General features: G+C 40.1%; 2 pseudogenes; both read right to left on the reverse strand.

The window, feature by feature from the left end:
- Positions 1-1,806: 1,806 nt before the first annotated feature.
- Positions 1,807-2,798, reverse strand: LOC116524558 (annotated as a pseudogene).
- A 14,190-nt stretch (positions 2,799-16,988) lies between these two features.
- LOC116524582 lies at positions 16,989-17,089 on the reverse strand (annotated as a pseudogene).
- Between the last annotated feature and the right edge of the window lie 7,570 nt (positions 17,090-24,659).

Here is a 24,659-nt window from a genome sequence, read left to right on the forward strand (position 1 = left end):
ACTGCCTTGGTGGGCTTGGGTAAGATGGGGAGAATTCCCTGATGAGGCAGTTTCTCATTTTCTTTCTTCACTTTCCCTCAAAGAGGAGTCTCTCTCCTTCTCTCTCTGTGCTGGGCTGCCTGGAGTTGGGGGCAGGGTGACACACACACTCTTATGGCCAGTACAGCCAGGACTATCCTGGGTAATATCTGAAGCCAGCACAGTACTGGGTCTTGCTCAAGGCCAGTGGTGACTACTGCCCAGCTACCACTGATATTTATTCAAACCTCCAGAAATCTTTAGTTAGCAGGGGGTGAATCCTTCCAGGACTGGGTCCTTCTCTTTGGGCAGCAGGTTCCCTTCTGGCCCAGGGTGAATCTAGAAATGATATCCAGGTGTTAGGGCCTGCAATTGGACCAATTGAGAAATCTGCTTGGTGGTAGTGGCGGTGGTGGTTGTTGTGGTGATGGTGGTGGTGGTTCTTCTCCTCCTCTTCCTCCTTTCTTCTTATTCTTGCTCTTCTTCTTCTTCTTCCTCTTCCTCTTCTGCTGCTGCTAAGCTGGTACCCAGGTTGCAAGATAAAGTCCTCTTTACTCTGCCCTCTCCTTAAGTGGAAGGAGTCTTTTCCCCAGCTGAACTGCCTGGAGTTGGGGGAATAGTGACACAAGCACTCCTTTGGTCACCACAACTGGTGTCTTGATGGATTGTGTGCACTCCAATTCCACTGGCTTCCAGCCCAGTGCAGCTCCCAGACTTGCCCATGGACTGCACTCCTTGTGGCCTGACTGCATGTCAAATTTATTCAGGACTTCAGGATTCTGTAGTCAGCTGGTGGTGGAGCTGACTGGCACTCAGGTTCCTTCCCTGGGGCAGAAGATTCCCCTCTGGCTCAGGCTAGTTTAAACGCTCCCTTACTTCTCTAAGTACACAAATTCTCTCTCTGAAGGCTACTGTTGGTGGTGAGATGCCATACAAGACTGTCTTTCTTACCATTTTCAGTGCCCCTTTCCTTTTTTTTTTTTTTTTGGTCTCTGTTTCTTGATTCAGGCCCCTTTCCTTGATAGAATGTTAAAACCAGGTGTGGTGATTGCTCACTTGATTTTTGGTTCTTATGATGGTGATTTCTTGGATGGATAGTTGTTCAATTTGGTGTTTCTGTTGGGAGACAATTGCTGGAGAGTTCTATTCAGCCATCTTGCTCTGCCTGTCTCTCTTCCATAAGTTTTGAGAAATGTATACACAATTAAAATATAGACATTTCTGTCCACCCAAATTGTGCCGCTGTTCTCCTTCCCATAATCCCCATCTCCCAGTCCCAGTCCTAGGCAGCCACGGATCTGCTTTCTATCATTATGGATCATATTTCTCTTTCCTGCAGTTTCATATGAAATGGGATTATGAAGTAGGCACTCTTTTGTGTTAGGTTCCCCGCTGCCTACCCTCCAATGTAATGTTTTAGAGATTCCTCTATGTTGTGGCATGGAACAGTAGTTTTTATTTTATTTTATTTTTTTTGGTAACTGAATTTGGGTTGTTTTCAATGTTTGGCTATTATTATTATTATTAACTTTGCTATAAACCTATGTGTACTTTTAAAAATAAGTTTGTAGTTTTGTTTTCAGTGTTTTTACAAAAATTTAAAAATTATTCTTTAGAATGTTTGTGGGTGCATAGTAGGTGTATATATTTATAGGGTATGTGAGATGTTTTGATACAGGCCTGCAGTGTGAAATAAACATATCAAAGAGAATGGAGTATCCATCCCCTCAAACATTTTTCCTTTGAATTTGAAACAACTCAATATTTTATTTATTTATTTATTTTTTTAAGTGATTTTACCTTTATTTCCTTCACTTTAAGCCAATCATGAAATTTCACAGTGATTTCTGGGGTGGGGGCAGGAGGAAGGCCGTGTTAAGAATCATCCAGGCTGTGGCCCAGTCAGCCCACAGAGGTGCAGGCAGTGTGGGCCCTCACTGGGGCAGCTGGAGGAGCATGGACTGCACCACTGGCAGGTAGGTGATGATCTGAGAGCGTGACAGCTGGTATGTGATGCCCTCTGCAGCTTCCAGCTTGTGCAGCTCAATCAGGCCATCCCCTGCAGTGGCCATTGAGTTGGCAATCAGCTCAGCTGCCTTGGAGTCGCCCTCAGCAGAGATGATGGCTGCCTTTTTCTGCCGCTCAGCCTTTTCCACCACAAATCTGGTGCTCTCTGCTTCCTGCTGAGCCACCTGTTTGGCTTCCCTACTTCTGGGAACTGCTTCCTTAAGGTCAGATGCATCAAGAACATGTCATCCAGGATGAGTCAAAATGTGGCTGCTCGCTCCATAAGGTCATCGTTCACCTGCTTGGAGCCCAGCTCTCTCTGGGTGATTAGTTCTCCACCATCAAAGTGAGCCGCCGCTGACTTGAGATCTCAGTCGTGATGGACGGTAGCACAGGCTCATCATAGTCCTCTCGGATGCTGGTGAAGATGTGAGGAAGTTGGCTAACAATAGGCAAAAGAGGATGCTCAGTGTGATGGTGACATTCTGTAAATCTTTGCTACCAGTAATGACTGGCACATTATGTGGCCGAGAACGGCAGTCAAAGATAATTGGTTTCTGTACCCATGGGATGAGAAAGTGAGTTTCTCACCCTACCACAATGTCCTGTACTCCATGGAATTGGTCAAAAATGACAACTTTGTTCCTATCATTCATGTTCTATAAGGCAGAGTTCACCACACCTCCTGCAACAGCTAAGGCCAGGCCAAACTTGCCAATGGACTCAAACACTTTGGCAGTCATATTTTCTCCTGCTGGACCCTCTTACATCTGCTTCCACTGTCAAATAGCTTATCCAAGTGGCTATATTGTTTTACGTTTCTACCAGCTATGTCTAAGAGCTCTAATTGCTCTATATCCTTGCTAACACTTGATATTCTGTCTTTTACATTTTTAGCCATTTGAGTGGGTAACTTATTGTGGTTGTAACTGTATTTTCTTTATGACTATAGATGGGGAGCATCTTTACATATGTTTTTTGGCATTCTATGTACTCCTTTTGTGAAATTTGAGTTCAAATATTTTTCCCATTTTAATTGGGTTATTGGTTTTCTTTTTATAGAGTTAAAAGAGTTCTTTATGTATTGTACCTACAAGCCCTGGCCAGATATATGTATTTTTTTCTAGAAGTTTTATAGTGTTGTTTTTATGTTTAGGTTTATAACCCATTTCAAATTAATTTTTGTGAATAGTGAAGTAAGGGTCCAGGTTCACTTTTCCCCATTTGGATATCCAGTAGTTCCAGCACCATTTGTTATCAAACACAGATTGACCATATATGGGTGGGTGTTTTTCTGGAGTCTTTATTCTGTTTCATTAATCTATGTGTCTATTCTTATGCCAATGTCACTTTGTTTTTACTACTGTTGCATAATTAAGTCTTAAAATCAGGTAGTATGAGTACTTTGTTTTTATTTTTCAAAGTAGTTTTGGCTTTTTTAGGTCTTTTACTTTCCTTATAAATTCTATAATCAATTTGTCAGTTTCTACAGTAAAGCCTGCTGGGATTTTGATTGATATTATGAAAAATCTATAGACCATTTTGGTAAAAATTAACCTCTAACCAATATTGAGTCTTCTGACATGAATATAGGTTATATCTCCATTTTTTTAGGCCTCTATTTTGTCTCAGCAATATTTTATTATTTTTAGTGTAAGGCCTTGCATTCATTAAAAAAATTTGTCCCTAATTATTTAATATTTTGTGATAATATTATAAATGGTAGTATTTTAAGATTTCAATTTCTAATTGCTTCTAGAATATAGAAATAGAATTGATTTTAGGTATTGTTTTTGTATCCTGCTACCTTCCTAAATCACTTACTTCTAGTGGCTTTTTTCTAGACTCCTTAGGATATCCTATGTTCGTTAGCATGTCATGTCTACTAATATAGGAAAATTTACTTCACCTTTTCCAATTTGTATGCCTTTTATTTCGTTTTCTTACATTATTGCACTGGGATAGGACTGCTAGCAAAATGTTGAGTAAGAGTAGTGAGAGAAGGCATCATTATTTCTGATTTTAGGGGGAAAGTATTCAATTTTCACCATTAAGTATGATTTTTCATCCATCAGTTGAAGAAGTTCCATTCTATTTCTAGTTTGTTAAGAGTAATTAACATGAATGGATTCAGATTTTAATTAAATACCTTTTCTGTATTTATTGAGAGGATCATACTGTATTTCTCCTTTTTGGTTAGTATAGTGAATTTGCATTGATCGCTTTTCTTTTCTTTTTCTTTTTATTATTTATTATTTTGAGATGGTGTTTCACCCTTTCACCCAGGTTGGGGTGCAGTGGTATGATTGCAGCTCACTGCAATCTCCACCTCCCAGTTTCAAGCGATTCTCTTGCCTCAGCCTCTTGAGTAGTTGGGATTACAGGTGCCCATCACCATGCCTGGGTAATTTTTTGTAATTTTAGTACAGACGGGGTTTCATCATGTTAGTCAGTCTGGTCTCGAACTCCCGACCTTAGGTGATCTGCCTGCCTCTGCCTCCCAAAGTGCTGGGATTACAGGCATGAACCACCTTGCCTGGCCACATTGATTGCTTTTCTAATGTTAAATCTTTTGTTTCTAAGACAAACCCAATTTGAACATGGTGTTTTACTCTTTACATATTGCTTGGTTTAATTCTGACTAAAATACCAGTTATTTCATAAAATTGGGTATGGATCACATAGGATTTCACATAGCATTAGTTCTGTTGAAAGAGATAGTGAGATGCAAGGTATAAGGTAGAGCAGTTTTTTTCTAAAACTAAGACTAAGAGTAAGACTGTAATAATTGAGGAAAATTGGTGATTTGTTTTATTGCTATAGTACGAACTGACACTATGCCAAAGCTTTCTGTTTTATAGAAATGTCCTTAGAAACATGGGGAAATTCATAGTGAATATAATTTCATAAGAATTTCCCTTTTTTGTTGAACTTGTCAGTTTATATTTCTGCTAGTGAGTTATGGAAAGCTTTATAAATGGACTTCAGTTACTCTACCTGCCTTGAGAGTTGACAAATGCAATAGCCTAGATGTTTTACGTGGGCTCTGCAATCTAATATCAAGGCCTTTCTTCCCAATAGAATTTAAGTAATGTAAACAAAAAAAAGGCATGGGGGAATGAAAATGTACAGAGCAAAGTCCTTAGGAGTAAATCAGTTTGAGTGATGATATAAGGGTTATGCTTGGGTTACTATTGAGACTTGCTCTGCGTTGTTTTATCTGGGGCTATACATGTAGAGTGGTCTTTAAGATTGCTGCTAGATTTCTCACAGTGGAATCTCTGCCTCTGGTGAGAGGTAAAGTTCCTACTGGAGCCTTCAGGGCAAATATGTTGTGAGCACCTAAAAATATTTTAAAAGCCTCTTACATTTGTATGGAAGTGTATGTATCCTTTTGAGATCACCATACTTATTGCCCTAGGACCTCCAGATTCTTCCAGTGCCTCTTGCTGTGTCCACCTATAGAAAGAGATAGCCATCCCAAGAATAACCTAGAAGGCATGATTAGTCAGCAATCACCAGTCAACACAGTTCCTGTATGTATGAGACTCAGGAGTTCTGCTCTAGCGTGAGGACCAGAAAGCAAGGTCTGCACACAGCTCAGTGTCTGGTATATTTTAGGGGCACATCTAATGTCTGTTTATGAAATATATGAATATTCAAATGAAAGAATGTTTGCTAGTTTAACTGAAAGTTATGATGTCAGAACTACCTGCATGTGATAACTGTAGACACAGTTCAGTTATTCCTGGGATATAGATTTTAAATATTTGAGGAATATTAACTCTTTATTGATAAGGAATATTAGAGGAATGAGGAAAAGAGGGCTAGGTGCTACAAGTTTAACCTTATTAGGAAGGTAAGCAAAAGCCAATGGTTTTTAAAGTGTGGTCTGTGTTCTGTGGATCAATAGCATCAGCATTACCTGAGATGTTAGAAATGCAAACTCTCAGGCTCTATCCCATTTATTCAGAAACTCTGGAAATGGGGGCTAAGCAATGGTATTTTAATAGGCTTTTTAGGTAAATCTGATGTATACTAAGGTTTGAGAACACTGGTATAGCTTATTTGTTCTCAACTCTGGCTGCAAAGGATACAATCACATGAGGAGTTTTTAAAATATACTGATGGCTGGACCCCAAACCAGATCGATCAAATCAGAATTTCTGACAGCTGGGGACTTGATGTTTATTAACATCGGAGCAAGGATGTTTGTTATATATTCCCCAAGTGAGTTTAATGTTCAGTCAGAGATAAGAACCACTGACAGAGAGCACTGGTTTGATTCTGTTATTACTTGTTTTGGTTGGTTTTATATTTGTATTTTTTTATTAAAGAAAAAACTTATATATAGAAAATTGTGTGTGTAACTTGATAAATTATCACAAGTTGAGTATATCCATGTGGCCAACACCTGGGCCAAGGTATAGACCATTACTGTACCTGCACCTTACGGTCTCCTTGAGTCCTTGAACTTTCTCCTAATCACTACGGTCTCCCACATCCTCTCGTTATGATCCCTATTTCAACTTTAAGCATTATTGATTTGTTTTGTAGGGCATTATTTTTAAAGCGTGTGGTCCTATATCATTGACAACAAAATCATCTGACATTCCTATTAAAATACATATTCGTGGGCCCCACTTCAGACCTTCTGAAAGGGTAGAAGTAGAAATTTCCATTAGGGATGGAAATAGAAATTTTAAAACAAATTCTGTATTTATTCTTTTGCACTAAGATTTGAGAACAACTGTTAAAACAATTATTGCTATCACTCATTGAGACTCTCCTATGTGCCAATCCTATTCCAAGTGTTCTTCATATATGCACCTTATTTAAACATTACTATAACGCTCTGAAATAAATCCTATAATTACTGCCATTTTTTGATAGTTGAACAGAGTCTCATTGAGGTTCAAAGACTTGCCCAGAGGTCTTTGAACCTCTCCTGCTGGTGAGAACTAGATACAGTCTCCAGAGACTGCATGCTTAACATGCTTATTCTGTTTCCCTCAGGGAGAGCAGGTAGGAAACGCAGATGTATCAGAATAACACTGCCCCATCACTAACCTTTTTTTAAAAAATTGATCTGGAATTAGGAAAAATTCCACATTTCTGTTGAGAACAACCCTTGTTTCCCCTCTCTTCTTTTGATGTTCTTTTATTTTGCATATATTGTTCAAGATTCCCATATAAGGCCAGGCGCGGTGGCTTATGCCTGTAATCCCAGCACTTTGGGAACCTGACTCAGGTGGATCACTTAAGGTCAGGAATTTGAGACCAGTCTGGCTGACATGGTGAAACCCTGTCTCTACTAAAAAAACAAAAATTAGCTGGGGTTGGTGGCACACGGCTGTAGTCCCAGATACTTAGGAGGCTGTGGCAGGAGAATCACTTGAACCCAGGAGGAGGAGGTTGCAGTGAGCCGAGATTGCACCACTGCACTCCATCCTGGGCAACAGAATAAGACCCTGTGTCAAAAAAAAAAAAAAAAAAAAAAGATTCCCATGTGAGAAAATAAAAATTATTGTTAAAATTTTAGTGACTTAAGGTACTGTCCCCTTTAGATGGTTTCTTTAAAAAAATTATTTAGTACTAAAAAGCGAAGTTTGGAATGGAGGAATTAGGCAATAGTAGATGGGCCATTTCAGGTAGAAATGAGATATGTTTGGCTAGGGCCATATTAGAAATTATGGGTGAGTGCTAGTACAATATGTCTCATGGTCTGTTTGGTGAGAATGTCTGTTAGAAAGGAACTGCATTCTCATTAGCATTGAAATTTGAAAAGTAATACAATGGTTAAAATATTTAGCGTCATCTTTTTTAGTACAATAATACAAAACACAAAAAAATATGTACAAGTGTTGGCAAATTAGGGGCCCTTGGGCCAAATCTTGGCCTCCAGCTAAGAATGGTTTTTATAATGTTAAATATAAAATGAAAAGACTGTTGGCCTTTCTATTAGAATACTTGCTTAAGAACAGAGGACATTGTCTCTTGGCTTGCAAAACCTAAAATGGTCTTCTGGTATAGAAGATAATTCAAACATTGCAATTTACACCAACAAAAAGGGGTACAGTCATGTTTGTTTATATCACAAAAACATAATTTTAAAAAATAAAACATAAAAACTCAATTAAGATGTGTTTGTTGGATGGGTGTGTGTGTGTATCAGGCAAAGGCCTGGGATCCTGCTCTCAGTTGTGTTTAAGTGTAACCCAATATGGCAGTCCCTGGACTCTGATTATTGACTGACAACCAGCCTACCTGAGCCTTCCTTGCAGTTGGGCAGTTAGATGAACATCTCCCTTGTAGCACATCTGTATTTTCAAGGGCCTGCTTATTTTCTTCCTAAGAAATCGGTGAGCACTTGATAACTATACCTAGGAAACATAGCATTAAGATTTTATTGTAATATTTCAGAGAAGCCTGGAGCTTTTTAGGAAAAATAAACTCTCCAAACCTGCTTTCCTCAACTCCTCCCATTACTGATTGACTTCCTCATATCGGATGTTGGCCTAGGTCCTTTACGTGGTCTCATTTAATTCTCTTGACTTCTCTGTGAGATAATAAATATTATCTTCCTTTTACAGATGCAGAAATACAAGACACAGAGACGTTTCTTAGAGCTTTGGCTCTGATTCTTCAATGTGTGATGCAGGGATAGGGAAACCAAACAGGTGTTAGGCAGAAACACAGGAGAAATCTCTACAATGAATAATAACCTAGGAGAGCATTATTATTGGAATGTCTAATTCAAATATAAATAGGAAATCTCATTTTTTTTTGGAGTGTGCGAGCAAATTAAAAAACATCCTTTATGAGTAGCACGAATTTCAGGAGCAGATGCTTACTTTGCTGTTTTTTTGTTCATTTTCTATTTATTTTGCAGGCCTTGGCAACAGGCCAGCTCTATATGTAGGTGGGATAGAAAATGGCCCAAATGCTTGACTTCTCTGTAGCTACAATGTGAGATTAAGGATTTGGGATGTGGGCTTCCTTCCATTCCATCATCTTTTTTTTGCTTATTTACTGATGTGTGGAATGCATTTAACAAGAGACAAAAACTTTCAATCACTAATTGAATATACACTTCTTTTTTTTTCTTATACTTTAAATTCTGGGGTGCATGTGCAGACCGTGCAGGTTTGTTACATAGGTATTCACATGCTATGGAGGTTTGCTGCATCCACCCCCCGCCATGATCTACATTAGGTATTTCTCCTAATGCTATCCCTCCCCTATTTCCCCATCCAATGATATCCCTCCCCTAGCCCCCCACTCCATTCCCTGCTATCCCTCCCTTAGCCCCCCACACCCTGACAGGCCCTGGTGTGTGATGTTTCCCTCCCTGTGTTTATGTGTTCTCATTGTTCAACACCCGCTTATGAGTGAGAACGTACAGTGACTGGTTTTCTGTTATTGTGTCAGTTTGCTGAGAATGATGGTTTCCAGCCTTATCCATGTCCCTGCCACCTTAAACTTCACATGGAACCAAAAAAAAGCCTGCATAGCCAAGAAAATCCTAAGCAAAAAACAAAACAAAACAAAAAAACAAAGCAGGAGGCATCACACTGCCTGACTTCAAACTATACTACAAGGCTACAGTAATCAAAACAGCATACTAGTACCAAAACAGAGATATAGACCAACGGAACAGAACAGAGGCCTCAGAAATAACGCCACACATCTGCAACCATCTGATCTTTGACAAACCTAACAAAAACAAGCAATGGGAAAGGATTCCCTGTTTAATACATAATGTTGGGAAAACTGGCTAGCCATATACAGAAAGCTAAAACTGGATCCCTTCCTTACGCCTTTTATAAAAATTCACTCCAGATGGATTAAAGATTTAAACACAAGACCATAAAAACCCTAGAAGAATGCCTAGGTAATACCATTCAGGACATAGGCATGAGCAAGGACTTCATGACTAAAACACCCAAAGCGATGGCAACAAAAGCCTAAATAGAAGATACGCTTCTTAGCAGCAACTCCCAAATACTCTCATACCACTCCCTGTCTCAATCCTGGCACATATCATGCTGTGCAAACGGGGACTGCAAGTTACACTTCCATGTCCACAACATCCAGCACACTGTCAGGCCTAAAATAATTTGCTTATTAAATATTTGTTGAATGAATGGAAAAAATGACTGATACCAGAACTCTCCCTGATAGCTGCTTTTGACAGAAATGTGTCTGGGTGCCTAATTGGTGAGGAAAGATCTCTAGGAAAAAGTGGAAAGAGTCAGAGAGAGGAGACAGAGAACACTAAACCAAACATTGTCTCTTTCATAATTTCCCTAACAGTCAACTTCACCTTGGCTATCTGAAAATGGAGCTGTTTGAGCAACATGAGAAAAATCTCATAAATTTATTCTTGTGCAAAATTAAGCCAATGGGTACAAGTCTTTCCAGTGTCTGAAGTGCCTAGCATGCTACCTAGAGCTACAATACTATCAACAATAATGAAGCCTTTGCTGGAAAATGAGTCTTAGCAGAGTACTTCAGTTTTGTGTGTTGGCAGAGTTTTTGTTTTTGTTTTTTTCCTTTTTCTCTTCTATGACTTGTTTTCAAGATTTGGAGTTAGCAGCCATCTACTTCACTGACTTAATCTGTAATTCCAAGGGAACTGTTGTGAAGCGATGTTCATTGAACCTAGTAAGCTGGAATTAGTGGCCTGTCCACAGCAAACTGGAAGTGCTAGACCGGAAATGCTCAGAAATTAATCCCTCCAGGGAGCAGTCCTTAACCAATGAGTGATGGGAATCTGAGGACAAATACCCCAGCCCCCTTGCCTCTCTGGGTAGGCACCTTAGATGGGTGTTTTGTACCGTTTCCCATTTTCCCATAGGGTTCAGTTCCGTTCACTCCCAGTAGAAGCTGCTTGAGAACACAGCCTTTATTCGCAGGCTTTCCTTCCCTCTCTCACTTTCCATTCACCTACTGCAGGTAGTGCTTCTTGTGCCTCCTCCAGAAACTTCTTGCATTTGAATTCTTGCCATGGGGTCTGTTGAGAGAATGAGTGGCAGGGGAACCAAATGTCACAGAGAACCCAAATGAAGACAATGGGTTTTGCTCAGTAAACACAAGTATTTTGTGATTATCATTTAAAACAAACATGTCCAACCCATCGCCTGTGGGCTGCATGTGGCCCAGAACAACTTTGAATGCGGCCCAACACAAATTCATAAATTTTCTTAAAACAGAATATTTTTTGTGAATTTTTTTTTTTTTTTTTTTAGCTCATCAGCTATCATTAGTGTTAGTGTATTTTATGTGTGGCCCAAAACAAGTCTTCTTCTTCCAGTGTGGCCCAGGGGTGCCAAAAGATTGGACACCTTATAACTGCTGTGTGTGTGTGGTTTGGTTATTTTTTCTTTTTTGCTGTGTTGGAGGTGGGTAATGGAGGAACAGGAATGGGGTGTATGGCTTTCCCTTGACACTTGACTTCCCTGGCTTACTGTGGGCTATTAACCCATTTGTGTTGAGGGGGTGAGAGGCATTCTTGTCTACAAGTAACTGCATCATTCAGGAAAATCTCCTTTGCTTCACAGAGTCCTTTGCCATGGGCCTATTCATCAGCTCTGGCGCAGCTGATATTGATGGCATTGCTCAGAGCACCTCCTCAGAAAAGCCCAGATGAGAAAAGCTTTTTAGTTTCCATTTTAATCAGGTGCCAGTGCCCCTTTGACCTTGTCCCTGTGCACTTCCTTTCCCTCACCCGGCAGTGTTCCAGTCGCACCAGCACGTGGTGGATAAATAGAGCATTTAGTGAGGGTAAGGGGTGAGGCTGCTTTGCTCCGTGGGATGTGTCTCCCTGAGTTACACAATGTGGGCTGCAGCCCTGTAGCAGGGGACATAATAGGACAGCAGTGTCACACATTATGAACGTGTCAGGATGATGAATTTACTATTACAGTATCACCATTGGCAGCACGCATCATGCACTATCTCTCAATCAGTCATTTTCCATGGTTACGTATTGTGTGGATTCAAGCTATTTTTTTTTCTTTTGGTTCTGAGTGATGCTTGTTATGGTGGTGGTGAGAAGAGAGGCAGGAGTGGATAATAATTTTGGATAGCCTTATTTAACTGTTGTTGGCAGGAGGCTGGGGGCTGCGGAGGGTGTGTGTACGTGTGTGTGTGTGTGTGTGTGTGTGTGTGTGAGACAGAGAGAGAGAGAGAAACAAGGAGAGACAGAGAGGGAGAGAGAGTCAGAGACGTGGGAAATGGGAACTGGGAGAGGGAAAAGAGGATGGAAGCAATGTTATTATTAAACAGATTAAGCCTTAAAGTAAAAGTCTTTATTAAAAGCCATTTAGGACACTTATGCCACATAAGAATTTACCTGTATTCCCCTTCCAGGGCCAATTTGCTCAAACCTAGGGTGGGAAATTGGAAGCTGCTATTTGCGGCCACTACGGGGATATCAACCTGGAAAATGATTTTTAGCGTCTCGTGTTTTCTCTGTTGCTTTCAGCTCTGCCGTGAACCCTCACTCGCCCTGTGGCTGCCGGTCACTGCTGGAACCCTTAGGCACATCTCACTGGTACAGAGACAGGAAGGAATGCAGGGACATGCATAGGACATGCAGAGAGTTTGATCTGGATGAGATATCCTTTCCATTGCTGCTGTCTTCCTTTATTCTCCATTGCAATATCAACACCACACACAAAGCGATAGGAGTGTATCTGACTGACTTTGCTGCAAAATTGAGGGACAATTATAGGGTGTGAATTGAAAACTTAAATCTGTGTGATAAGTATGACCTTTAAGAAGGTCTATGAGGGAAACATCAAGAAATAAAATGCTTTACAGTAGGGTTCCTGTTGTAGGCTGATTAATAGTTAAACCAAAGATGTCAGATTCTAATCCCTGGAGCCTATAAATGTTACCTTATAAAGAAAACATGTATTTGCATATATGATTAGGCTAAGGATCTTGACATGGGGAGATGATGCTGGATTATCCAGGTGGGCCCTGAATCTAGTCACGTGTTTCCTTAAAAGACAGGCAGGAGATTTTGCATATAGAGGAGAAGCTAATGCGGAGATGGAGGCAGAGACTGGAGTGATGCAGCCTCAAGCCAGAGTGCGAACAGCAGCGAAGCCTGGAAGAGGCAGGCCCAGGTACTTCCTGAAAGCCTCTGGAGGCAGCAGCATTCTCCTGATGCCTTGACTCCAGACTTTTGGGCTCCAGAACTGTGAGAGGAAACATTTGTATTTTCTTTTTCTTTCTCTCTCTCTTTCTTTCCTTTTTTAGTTTTTGAGACAGAGTCTCTTTCTGTTGCCCAGGCTGGAGTACAGTAGTGTAATCTTGGCTCACTGCAACCTCTGCCTCCCAGGTGCAAGCATTTCTCCCACTTCAGCCTCCCAAGTAACAGGCGCATGCTGCCACACCCAGCTAATTTTTTTTTTTATTTTAGTAGAGACAGGGATTCACCATGTTGTCCAGGCTGGTCTTGAACTCCTGAGCTCAGTCAATCTGCCCGCCTTAGCCTCCCAAAGTGCTAGGATTACAGATGTGAGCCACCACGCCCGGCCAACATTTGTGTTTTCTTAAGTCACCATTCCTCTTCTCTTTCCTCTTGGAGTCAGTTTTCCCAAGTCTGAGTGGCTGGGCCTAAAGTAATGGTGACCATCCCACTCTGGGAGATACAATTGTGGATTAAAGCACAATAAAACTGTCCGGATGGAGATGGAGACTCTGGCAGTCTCACCTTGTGGTTCAGGGTGAATAGAAATCTCTCTTGTGTCCTTTTTAAGCTCTCACAAAAGTATGTGTGCAATCACGTCTGTTTATTCTCTGAACTTACATGCATGCATGAGTGCATGAGCAGACACACACACACACACACGCTCCTTTTGGGGTACATGTGAATTCTCAAAGACAGTGCAGTCTAAACTCATAGAAGGAAGAAAAAAAAAAAAAACCCATCCCTAGCTGCCTTGTAATTTGCAAGGTGTGATGCTCTCCACAGAGTCAGGCAGCTATACTATTATGTCAAATAGTGTGGATTCCTTTCTTTTCTTCTCCCTTACAGATTGTGCCCCTTTGGGGTCTTCTGGAAACAGAAGGTCTAGTGCTGAACCATTGGGCTCCTGATGGCTGTCCCCTTAGTTACCCAAAGATGAGTATTAAGATTATTGCCTTGAGAAGTATTCCATTAAAATTTTAGTCTAGGTTTTACAAGGCAGAAGGCAGGTGACTGACTTATTTTCCAGTTCACGCAGTTGACTGGGACAGTGGGACTCTGGTCAGAAGGGGTGAGAGAGAAGAGCTAGTTCCATCACAGATGCAGGCAGAGGAAGCTCTGCTTTGCTTGGGAGTTGTGTTGCCAGTTGGTGGTGTGGCAAGATTTAAAGGAGGAATAAAAGCTCACATGCCCAAAGATACGCTAACCTCTTCACCAGTCAAATTCTCACCATTAACAAGAGCTTAGTAGGTTACAAATCTGGTTTCTGGAAAGCAAAGTGGAGCCTAGATTGGGCTGTCTTTCTCAAGCTCTCTCCCAGAACACCTTAGCTATGTTTGAGAATGCCCATCTTAACATCTCTGCTGATAGTGTTAGACTTTTTAATCTTGTGTCACTCTTTTAAGTAAGAAATAGGGTCCTACTCTGATTTTAATTCACATTTCCTTGATTATTAGTGAGAATAAACATCTTCTCATATGTTTATTGATGATTTGGTTTTTTTTTTCTACAAATTTCCCATTAATACCCTTTGTTGTTTTTCTGTTTGTGTAATTTCAGTTTCTCATATTATTAATTTGTAGAAATTCTTTACGTATTCCTGAATACAGGATACAATAGATGTTGCTATATCTTCTCCAAGTCAGTTGGTTATCTTTTCACTTTATTTTTTTAAGGAGGGGTTATGTGGGATTTTATTTTTTATGTAATTGAATTTATTAATCTTTTTTCTTTATGGTTTGCCTTTTTGTATCTCATTTAATAAATTGTTTCCTACTCTTAGGTCATAATGATATATGACTATATTTTCCTGTGAAAGTTTCAGAGTTTTTTTTAATATTTAAGCATTTTAATCCATGTGGATTTTAGTTTTTATATACAATATAAAGTAGGGATATAAATTATTTGTGTACATATTTCCATTTGGAATCTGTGTTTTAGAATTATTTATTTTGATTATAATGCCACCTTTATATGTAAGTGTGTGCATGTGTGTGTATACATGTATAAATGTGTATATATGTATGTGTGTGTGTGCTTGTGTGTATATACATAAATTATATCATATGTAAATTGTCTGTTGTTGAGCGTGGTGTCTCACCACTGTAATCCCGGCACTTTGGGAGGCTGAGGTGGGCAAGATTGCTTGAGCTCAGGAGTTTGAAACGAGCCTGGGCAACATGGTGAAACTCTGTCTCTATAAAAAAATATAAAAATAGGCTGGTATGGTGGTTTGTACCTGTAGTCCCAGCTTGGGAGCTGAGGATCACTTGAGCCTCGGGGGTTGAGGCTGCAGTGAGCTGAAATCATGTCACTGTACTGTAGCCTGGGTGACAGAGTGAGACTCTGTCTCAAAATAATAATAATAACAGCAAAACAAGCAAAATGAATACATAAATAAAGTTTCTGTTCTCTTCCATTGATCTGTTTGTCTATTTCTGCCCTAATACTCACAGTTTTAATAATTACAACTTAACAGTAAGCCTTGATATCTAGAACAGTAAAATTCCCCTCCTCCTCTAACTTCTTTAAAATTATCTTGACTATTATTCACCTTTTGCCATATTTTTGCATGTTTTAACATAATTGAGAACATGTTATGTATATAATTTCATAACCTGCTACTTTTCACTTAACTTGATAACATATGCATTTTCAAATGTTATTAAAACTCTTGACATTTAAAACAGCTCATGTTATTTCCCTGTGTGTGCATCGTATTTTATTTAACCATTCCCGTATTGCTGGATAGTTGCTTTATTTCTGTATTTTCTTATTATAAATAATAGTACCATAATGAACATCTTTGTGTATAAAGTTTTTTTTCCATCTTTAGGATGATTACACTAGAATGTATTTTCATAAATTGAATATAATTAAAATTTTATTTTTAAGAGAAATAAAAATTCTCCCCAGGAATTTTTGAGACTGTGCATTTCACCAGGTCTTTGTTAGCACTGGGTATTCTTACTTTTCAATTGAAAGACAAGCTCATCTTGTTTAATAATTTTGCCTCTAGCTGGCTCTGAAAAGACCAACTTTTCTAACAATATTGAGCAATATTCCTAAATATGGAGGAAGGCTAACAATAATTGTTTGCATGGGATGACATTTGAATGAGAAAGAGAGAAGGGCCTAAAGAAATTAATCCTGAAGTGATTCTTCTATTTTCATATCAGGAATGAGGATATTTCTGTTGATTGAACTAAATATTCTCATTTCTTCCCCATGTTTCCTGATTACATATGCAGATTTTAGAATATAGGGCTTTTTGACAGATTACTTAAATCCCAGTGAGGTGGAACAGCATTCAGATTGTTTATAATAACTATCATCAGTGGCAAATTAGTTTAGACTCTCTCAGTTTATTCTGTTTGACAGCTTCATGTTTATTTCACACCATAGAGGCTGAAAAAGAAAACATGTGTAAAAGAGAACTTGTTTTATTTGTCATTTAATTAAATGAATAATAAAGAATGTCTTTAGGACCCTGTCCTGGCCACAAAAAGAAGCTGAACCTGAAAGATGATGCCAATTAGAGTTTCCTAGTAGGTTTGCTTTACTATTTTATTTCTGACACACTAACTCCTTTTTCATTGAATTCTGTTGTTTGTGTTTTTCTAGGAAGGAAATTTAAGAAATAGACAACTCATGGTAATTGCATGATTGTTTGGCCTTTAGAATGTATTATCTGTGACCCATATCTTCTAGCCATGAGTTTGAAAAATGATGCACTTTTGCCTGTTACTTATTACAATCAAAAGGTTAAGAATATTTTTTTAATAGTGTTGTTGTGCAGGTGCCATGCTAACCTTCTTTGTATCATTCCAATTTTAGTATATGTGCTGCCAAAATGAGCACAAGAATAGTTTTGTTTCTGCAAATTTGCTTCTTGATGATCTGCTTGGATACTATCTTTTCTTTAGGTTCAACAGATGTTTTGTTCTAGGCCTGTCTGTTTCACCAGCTTCTAATCAGTGTCTCCATTTAGTGCAAAGTAGTGTTGGTAGCATACATTGAACACAGTAAGAAAAAGGGATTTATTCATAGGAAACGTTATAATTTGTTCCAATAATCTGGTTTCACAAACATAACATGGGTACCTACCTGGGACTGGACATTTATCAACATGGGAAAACTGCCATTTACCAAACTCACCGGCACAAGGGGCAGTGTAGAGAAGAGATTAGAAGGGCTGCCTGTACCAGAGACTGCCTGGGTTTGTCCGCTGATACCACTATATTCTATTGTGTGACCTTGATCAAGTTTCTTAATCTCTCTGTGCTTCAGTTTACTCATCTGTGAAATAAAGTTGTAAAGATTAAATGAATTAACATTGTGTACATTGTTTGGCACATAAAATTACTCAGTAAATATTTGTGATTATTATTAGTTTCTATCTGGAACCTTGAACACAGACCAAAGGTGGTGAGCACATTGGGTCTCAGGGAGACTTCCAGGGCCTCAGTCTATTCTGAAGGAATTATATGCTAATGTCACAGGTTGCGTTGCCTTGGAAGAAGCCTCTGAGATTAGCATGCAGGAACGGTTCTGAGATTAGCACTAGGGATTATCCCGTGGAAGGGAAGAAGCAGATTGGGTGGAGGGAGTAGTTGGGCTGTGATGTTGTCTCAGCAAATCCCTCAGCTAGCCACATGGGAGTCTGAAGCTGGTATGGCCCTTCAGAGTTGTATTGAGTTGGGGCTAGAGCTGGAGGCCTTTATATTCCTGAATCAACCAGTCAGTGGCTGTGGGCTTCCCGGGGAAGCCGATGTGACCTTGGGAGCAGAAGGTTCTGGAATCCAAGGTGGTTCTGGAAGAGGGCTGGCAGCTGAGGACAGCATGTCGACAGTACTCCCAGCAGCTGGGGGAATAAACTCCTCAACCCTGAAGGCTTACTGGGGTGGTACGTCATAGTATCCACTGTAGTGAGAGTTCCACTGTGAACTTTGAGGTCACTGAATGCCACCTCACCTCCCACTCCTGTCCCATTTGCTCATGTGGTATTTAAGCCACCTCTACATGTCTACCTTACTGCACTTTGTGCCAGTTGATTCATTCTTCCACAGCTGCTCCTCCTGTGGACCTTTAACCTTCTTGCCACTGTTATCCACTGTTTTTCCCTGACCTTCTGGTCAGATCTTCACATTCATTTGGGACCCTGACCCCTGACACACAGTCTTCCTCTTCTGTTTAGTTCTGCTTCCATTCTAGGCAACTTCTCCATATAAATGACCCAGTTAACAACACATTGGCTTCATAGTTCTTCATCACCCAGAGTAAGGCAAGTTCTTTCCATCATCATTACTCACTCCAGGTCAAGCCAACTCTATTTCTCACCGGGACAGCTGCATTTGCCTTTCCAGAGCCACATGTGCCCCACTCAAACCTGTTCTGCAGCACTGGGAGTGTTCTTAAGACATGGATGATGTCTTTCCTGCCCTGCTTAAAACTCGTAAGTGACTTTCTTTTGCGTATAGAATAAACCCTTACCCCACAGTCTGCAAGGCTGTCTACGTCCACTTCTCTAGTTGTATCTTGCACCACTCTCCACAGTGTACTCTGCGTTCTGGCTGTACTGACTTTCTAAGTTATTTGAAAACTCCATGATCCTCTTGGTGTCTTTGCATGTCCATTACTCTCCATCTCTAATAAGACCCCACCTCATCACCTAGTCAATACATGCTCCATACTTCAGGAGCCTTTGAATCATCTCTCCGTTAAGGAAGAATTCTCTGACTCTAAAGACTGTATGGAAGCTCCTAATACAGGTTCTGGAAATACATTTCCTTTTCCCAGAACTTAGAACAAACTGCAATGGAACATTTGCATGCTTTTGATTAATATTTGTCTTCTCCTCTAGCATATCTGGAAGTGCTTGCCCTCAGATCGATTTCTTACACTTTCCTTGTTTTAAACCCTGCTGCAGGCCATGGCTCCCAGGCTTCTGACTCTGTGAGCTTCAGGCTGGGTTTGCCTAGTGTCAGGCAATGGCAGTAAACTGGGGACTGGGAAGAAGAAGGAAGATTATTTCTTGCTTTGATTTTCTGCTTTGGACTGTAGCTCCAGCAGCAGCCCTCTTCTCTGTGGACCCATATCCTCTACATAGACCAATCTTCTGGAAGGTGGCCCCAGCCTCTGGGCTCCACTAATATAGTCTCTTTTCTTTGTCCTTCTACCTAGGGATGATAATGGCTTCCTGCTGTTATTCTCTGGGTACCTGCTGCCCTGTTTGATTTCTCAGCTACTCCATCCCAATACCCTGCATTAAATTCCCGCTGTAGAAAAGACTTGAAGTGGTTCCTGTTTTTCTGATTAGACCTTGACTGATATATGCCTTCTCTCTCCTCCAATTCAGCAGAAAACTCCTTGAGGGTAGGACCTATGTTTATTTTTGCTTATTGAGGTATAACTCAGATCCAGCACAGAGACTGGAAGGAATCTCAACAGCAGTGTAAGAATCACTGGGAGTTCCTGTCCAGTGATTTGTACGCTGGAGTCACTGGGAGTCCTATCCAGACTATTTTGTGAAATCTCAGATACTCACATAACACAGTCTGATGGCACTTTCAATCTCTTCTGACTCTTTCACTCTTTACTTTCACCACAGCTAAAAAACAGTTGTATAGAAAATATAGAAGAAGAATTTATAGATGTTTTTTATAGCAATCTTTCATCAGAAAATTACTATAATGTGTATTTTAATGTGTATAATAATGTGTACTTCTTTCTCTTTCTTTCTTTTCTTCCTTCTTCCCACCATTCCCCCCTCTATTTTCCTTCTTTCCTTCTTCCCTCCCTCCCTCCCTCCCTCCCTCCCTTCCTTCCTTCCTTCCTTCCTTCCTTCCTTCCTTCCTTCCTTCCTTCCTTCCTTCCTTTCCCCCTTCCCCCTTCCCCCTCCCTCCCTTTCTTTTCCTTCCCCTCTCCTCCCTTTCCCTCCCCTCTTTTTCCCTCCTTTTCCCTCCCCTCCCCTCCCCTCCCCTCCCAGCCCTTTCCCTCCCTTTTTCCCTCCCTCCCTCCCTCCCTTCCTTCTTCTTTCTGTCTCCAGTTTTCTCTGTTGTTTTTGGAGTTGAGCACAGTCTCTCTCCTCCACTGCAAAACCCCATTGCAGTGGTCCCTACATCTCTCATGATGGTCCTGAATGAAGTCTGTCTTACTGTTCTTAACCAAGTGTCATGGACAATTTTTTCTTTCACAGATGACAAGGTAAATTAATTAGAAAATTACTTAATTAAGGAAAAATCCCAGAAGGAATACAATGCTGGGGGTGGGTATCTGGAGTTTAGTTATAGCTTTTGCATTTAATATAATATCAGTTGCAAGCTGTGATTTGACCTAAGCCATTTTGTTTTTGCATAACTGTGAGATTTTTTTGGGGGGGAGGGGTTGATAATAGTAACCACCAAAAAGTCTAAAGTGGACAAGGGCCAGCTGTACTCCTGTATACTGCTATCAGGTTACATTAACAGCAAGCCCAAGTCTTAAGAACAATTTCTCCACACACGCAGATTTTATATATAAGAATTTATTAGCAAGCAGTCACAAAAATCATTAGTATCAACTGTTTTGTAAAGTTCATGGAAACTTACACTCTGTCCTATTAGCTGTTACCATGACACCTACTATGTATTTATAAAAATTAAAAAAATTTAAAAGTTAGTTGCAGAAAAAATAGTTCTTAGTAGAAATTTAAAATAAATGATATGGAGGGGTAAAAGTCTTATTTACTGATATTTATTTAAAATTTCCACTCTCCAAAAAGAATTTAAAGTGGCTTAGAGGGAAGAATAAAGATACATATGAAATAGTTCACAAAATAAGAATCAAGAGGAAAATTGTACTATAAAAGAAAAAGAGTAGAAATAAATATGCCAACCACAAAACTCCTAAAAAGATTTCCAATTCAGATTTTTTCCCCAAGTACCAGATTCACATATCCTGTTGCCTATTGGATTTGAATTAGGATATTTGCACTTTAAGACAGGGTTAAATGTATGTTTGCATTAGTAAATTTAGATGGCACCTTAAGTATTATTAGTTGCCCTAACCAGAAATCAGTATCTGAAGTGGGTCAGCTAGTGCTCTAATCAAGAAGCCCAGCTCCAGTACTATACAGATGTACTAGTAGAAGTACTTCTCAATCTTTTTCTTTGATCAACACCAGAGTTTTAGTAATAATTAACATAATGAATGTTAAAAACAGAGTTTCATTGATAAAATTAATAGCCCAGAGGATGTTAGCAATGAGATCTCAATGGAGAAATTAGTGAGATTTTACTGGTATTTACCGAATAAAACATGTACTTCTGAGACACTCCTCTCCCTCACAAGACAGAGTTTAAGAAGATAGCTAAGTCCATAGTCTCAATCTTTATGGACAGCACTTAAGATTTGGCATCTAAGTAGTCTTCTGTCCAGTCATTGGGACTGAAGACTCTAGATACCTAATGCATTTGCCACAGGTGAACTTTTTTTTTTTGAGATGGAGCTTCTGAGCTCTGTTGCCAGGCTGGAATGCATTGGTGCGATCTCTGCTCACTGCAGTCTCCACCTCCCAGTTTAAGCAGTTCTCCTGCCTCAGCCTCCCAAGTAGCTAGGACTACAGAGATGTGCCATTACACCCAGGTAATTTTTGTATTTTTAGTAGAGATGGGATTTCACCATGTTGGTCAGGATGGTCTTGATCTCTTGACCTCAAGATCCACCTGCCTCAGTCTCCCAAAGTGCTGGAATTACAGAAATGAGCCACTGTGCCCCACCAGGTGAACTTTTCATGACAGTGTCTGTCTAGAACCATGGCACCTACTGGTGTCGCCCCACTTATGTGACCTCTTTGGGATGCACTTCTTTTTTAATTTTTATTTTTATGGGCATGAGTAGGTGTATTTATGGAGTACATGAAATATTTTGACACAGGCAGATAGTGCATAATCGCATCAGGGTAAATGGGTTATCCATCACCTCAAGTATTTATCATTTCTTTGTGTTACAAACATTCCAATTATACTCTTTTAGTTATTTTAAAATATACAAAAAATTGCTGTTGACTGTGGACACCCTTTTGTGCTATCAAATACTAGATCTTATTCATTCTATTTAACTATATTTTTGTACCAATTAGTCATCCTACTTCTTTCCCCACCTGCCACCCATCACCCTTCCCAGCCTCTGAAAAACCATCCTTCTACTCTTTAGCTCCATAAATTCAATTGTTTTAATTTTTAGCTCATGCATAGGAATAAGAACATGTGCAGGCTTATTTCACTTAACACATGTTCTTTAGTTCCATCCATGTTTTTGCAAATGATAAGATCTCATTCTTTTTTATGGCTGAATAGCACTCCATTGTTTATATGTACTACATTACATTTTCTTTACCCATTTGTTTGCTGATGGACACTCAGGTTGCTTCTAAATCTTCACTATTGTGAATAGTGCTGCAATAAATATGGAAGTACAGCTACCTCTTTGGTATACTGATACCCTTTCTTGTGGGTATATACGTAGTAGTGGGATTGCTGGAAAATATGGTAGTCTATTTTTAGTTTTTTTGAGGAATGTCCATACTGTTCGCCATGGTGGCTGTACTTATTTACATTCCCACTAGCAGGGTAAGAGGATTCCCATTTTTCCGCAACCTTGTTTGCATTCATTGGTCCCTGCCTTCTGGATTACAGACATTTTAACTGGGGTGAGATAATATCTCCTTGTGGTTTTGATTTGCATTTCTCTGAAGAGCAATGATTCTATGACTAACTTTTAAAACTATGTGCAGGGTATTTACTGTCCCTTCTATTTTCATCACTTTCTTTAAATTACTTCATATTTCAGTTCAGTTTTTGATATGGATACACACACACACACTCTGTCATGCGCATGCGCGCGCACGCGCGCACACACACACACACACACACACAGACACACACACACTTTTTTTGGTTGCAAACAATGTTTATTTGGGCAAACTTCCCTGAGCAATGAAACCAATGCACCTTGCCATTAAGCTGACAAAAGCAAGATTTTTGTCCTTCATATTTTCAGGCAAGGACTTAAACCTAAAATTTATTATTCTTGTTTCCTTCACTTAAGTTATCCTGCCCTCAATTGCTTGCCTCCACACACATCAAGCTCAAGCATCGCAGTTTGACTTTAGACTGCTGTGCTGGCAGCGAGAATTTCAAGCCAGTGGATCTTAGCTTGCTGGGCTCCTTGGGGGTGGGACCTGCTGAGCAAGACCACTTGGATCCCTGGCTTCGGCCCCCTTTCCAGGTGAATGAATGGTTCTGTCTCGCTTGGGTTCCAGGCACCATTGGGAAATGAAAAAAAAAAAAAAACTCCTGCAGCTAGCTTGATGTCTGCCCAAATGGCTGCCCAGTTTTGTGCTTGAAACCCAGGGTCCTGGTAGTGTAGGCACAGGAGGGAATCTCCTGGTCTTTGGGTTGCAAAATCTGGGGCAAAGCATAGTATCTGGGCTGCATGTCTCTGTTCCTCAAGGTACAGTCCCTTATAGCTTCCCTTGGCTAGGGGAGGGAGTTCCCCAGCCCCTTTCACTTCCTAGGTGAGACAATGCCCCACCCTGCTTCTGCTCACCGTCTGTGGGCTGCACTCACTGTCTAACCAGTCCTAGTGAGATGAACTGGGTACCTCAGTTGGAAATGCAGAAATCACCGGCCTTCTGTGTTGATCTCCCTGGGAGCTGCAGACTGGAGCTGTTCCTATTTGGCTATCTTGCCAGATCCCCTGTTTTCTTCATCTTTGGGTTAATTTGAAAGCCTTGTCTTCAAGCTGTAAAGGTCTTTCTTGTACTTGTTTGATTATATTGTTGAAACTTTCCAGTGTACTTTGCATTTCTCTAAGTGTGTCTTTCATTTTCAGAAGTTGTGACTGCTTTTTATTTATGCTATCTATTTCTCTGGAGATTTTTTTGTCTATATGCTATATTATCTTTAAAAATTTCTTTAAGTTGGTTTTCACCTTTCTCTGGTGCCTCCTTGAGCTTAATAATAATTGACTTTCTGAATTCTTTTTCTGGCAATTCAGAGATTTTTTTTCTTGGTTTGGATCCATTGCTGGTGAGCTAGTGTGATCTTTTGGGGATGATAAAGAACTTTGCTTTGTCATATTACCAGAATTATTTTTTCTGGTTCCTTCTCATTTGGGTAGAGTATGTCAGAGGAAAGATCTAGAGCTTAAGGGCTCCTCATCGGGTTGTTTTGTTTCATGGAGTGACCCGTGATGTGATGCTTTCCCCTTTCCCCTAGGGATGGAGCTTCCTGAGAGGTGGACTGCAGTGATTATTATCTCTCTTCTGGGTCTAGCCACCCAGCAGAGCTACTGGGCTCTGGGTTGGTGCTGGGGAGTGTCTGCAGAGGCCCTGTTATGTGATCTTTCTTCAGGTCTCTCAACTGTGGATACTAGCACTTGCTCTGGT

This window comes from Sapajus apella, unplaced genomic scaffold, assembly GCF_009761245.1.
Source record: "Sapajus apella isolate SASKATOON/1434 unplaced genomic scaffold, GSC_monkey_1.0 scaffold45, whole genome shotgun sequence".
Lineage (NCBI taxonomy): Eukaryota > Metazoa > Chordata > Mammalia > Primates > Cebidae > Sapajus > Sapajus apella.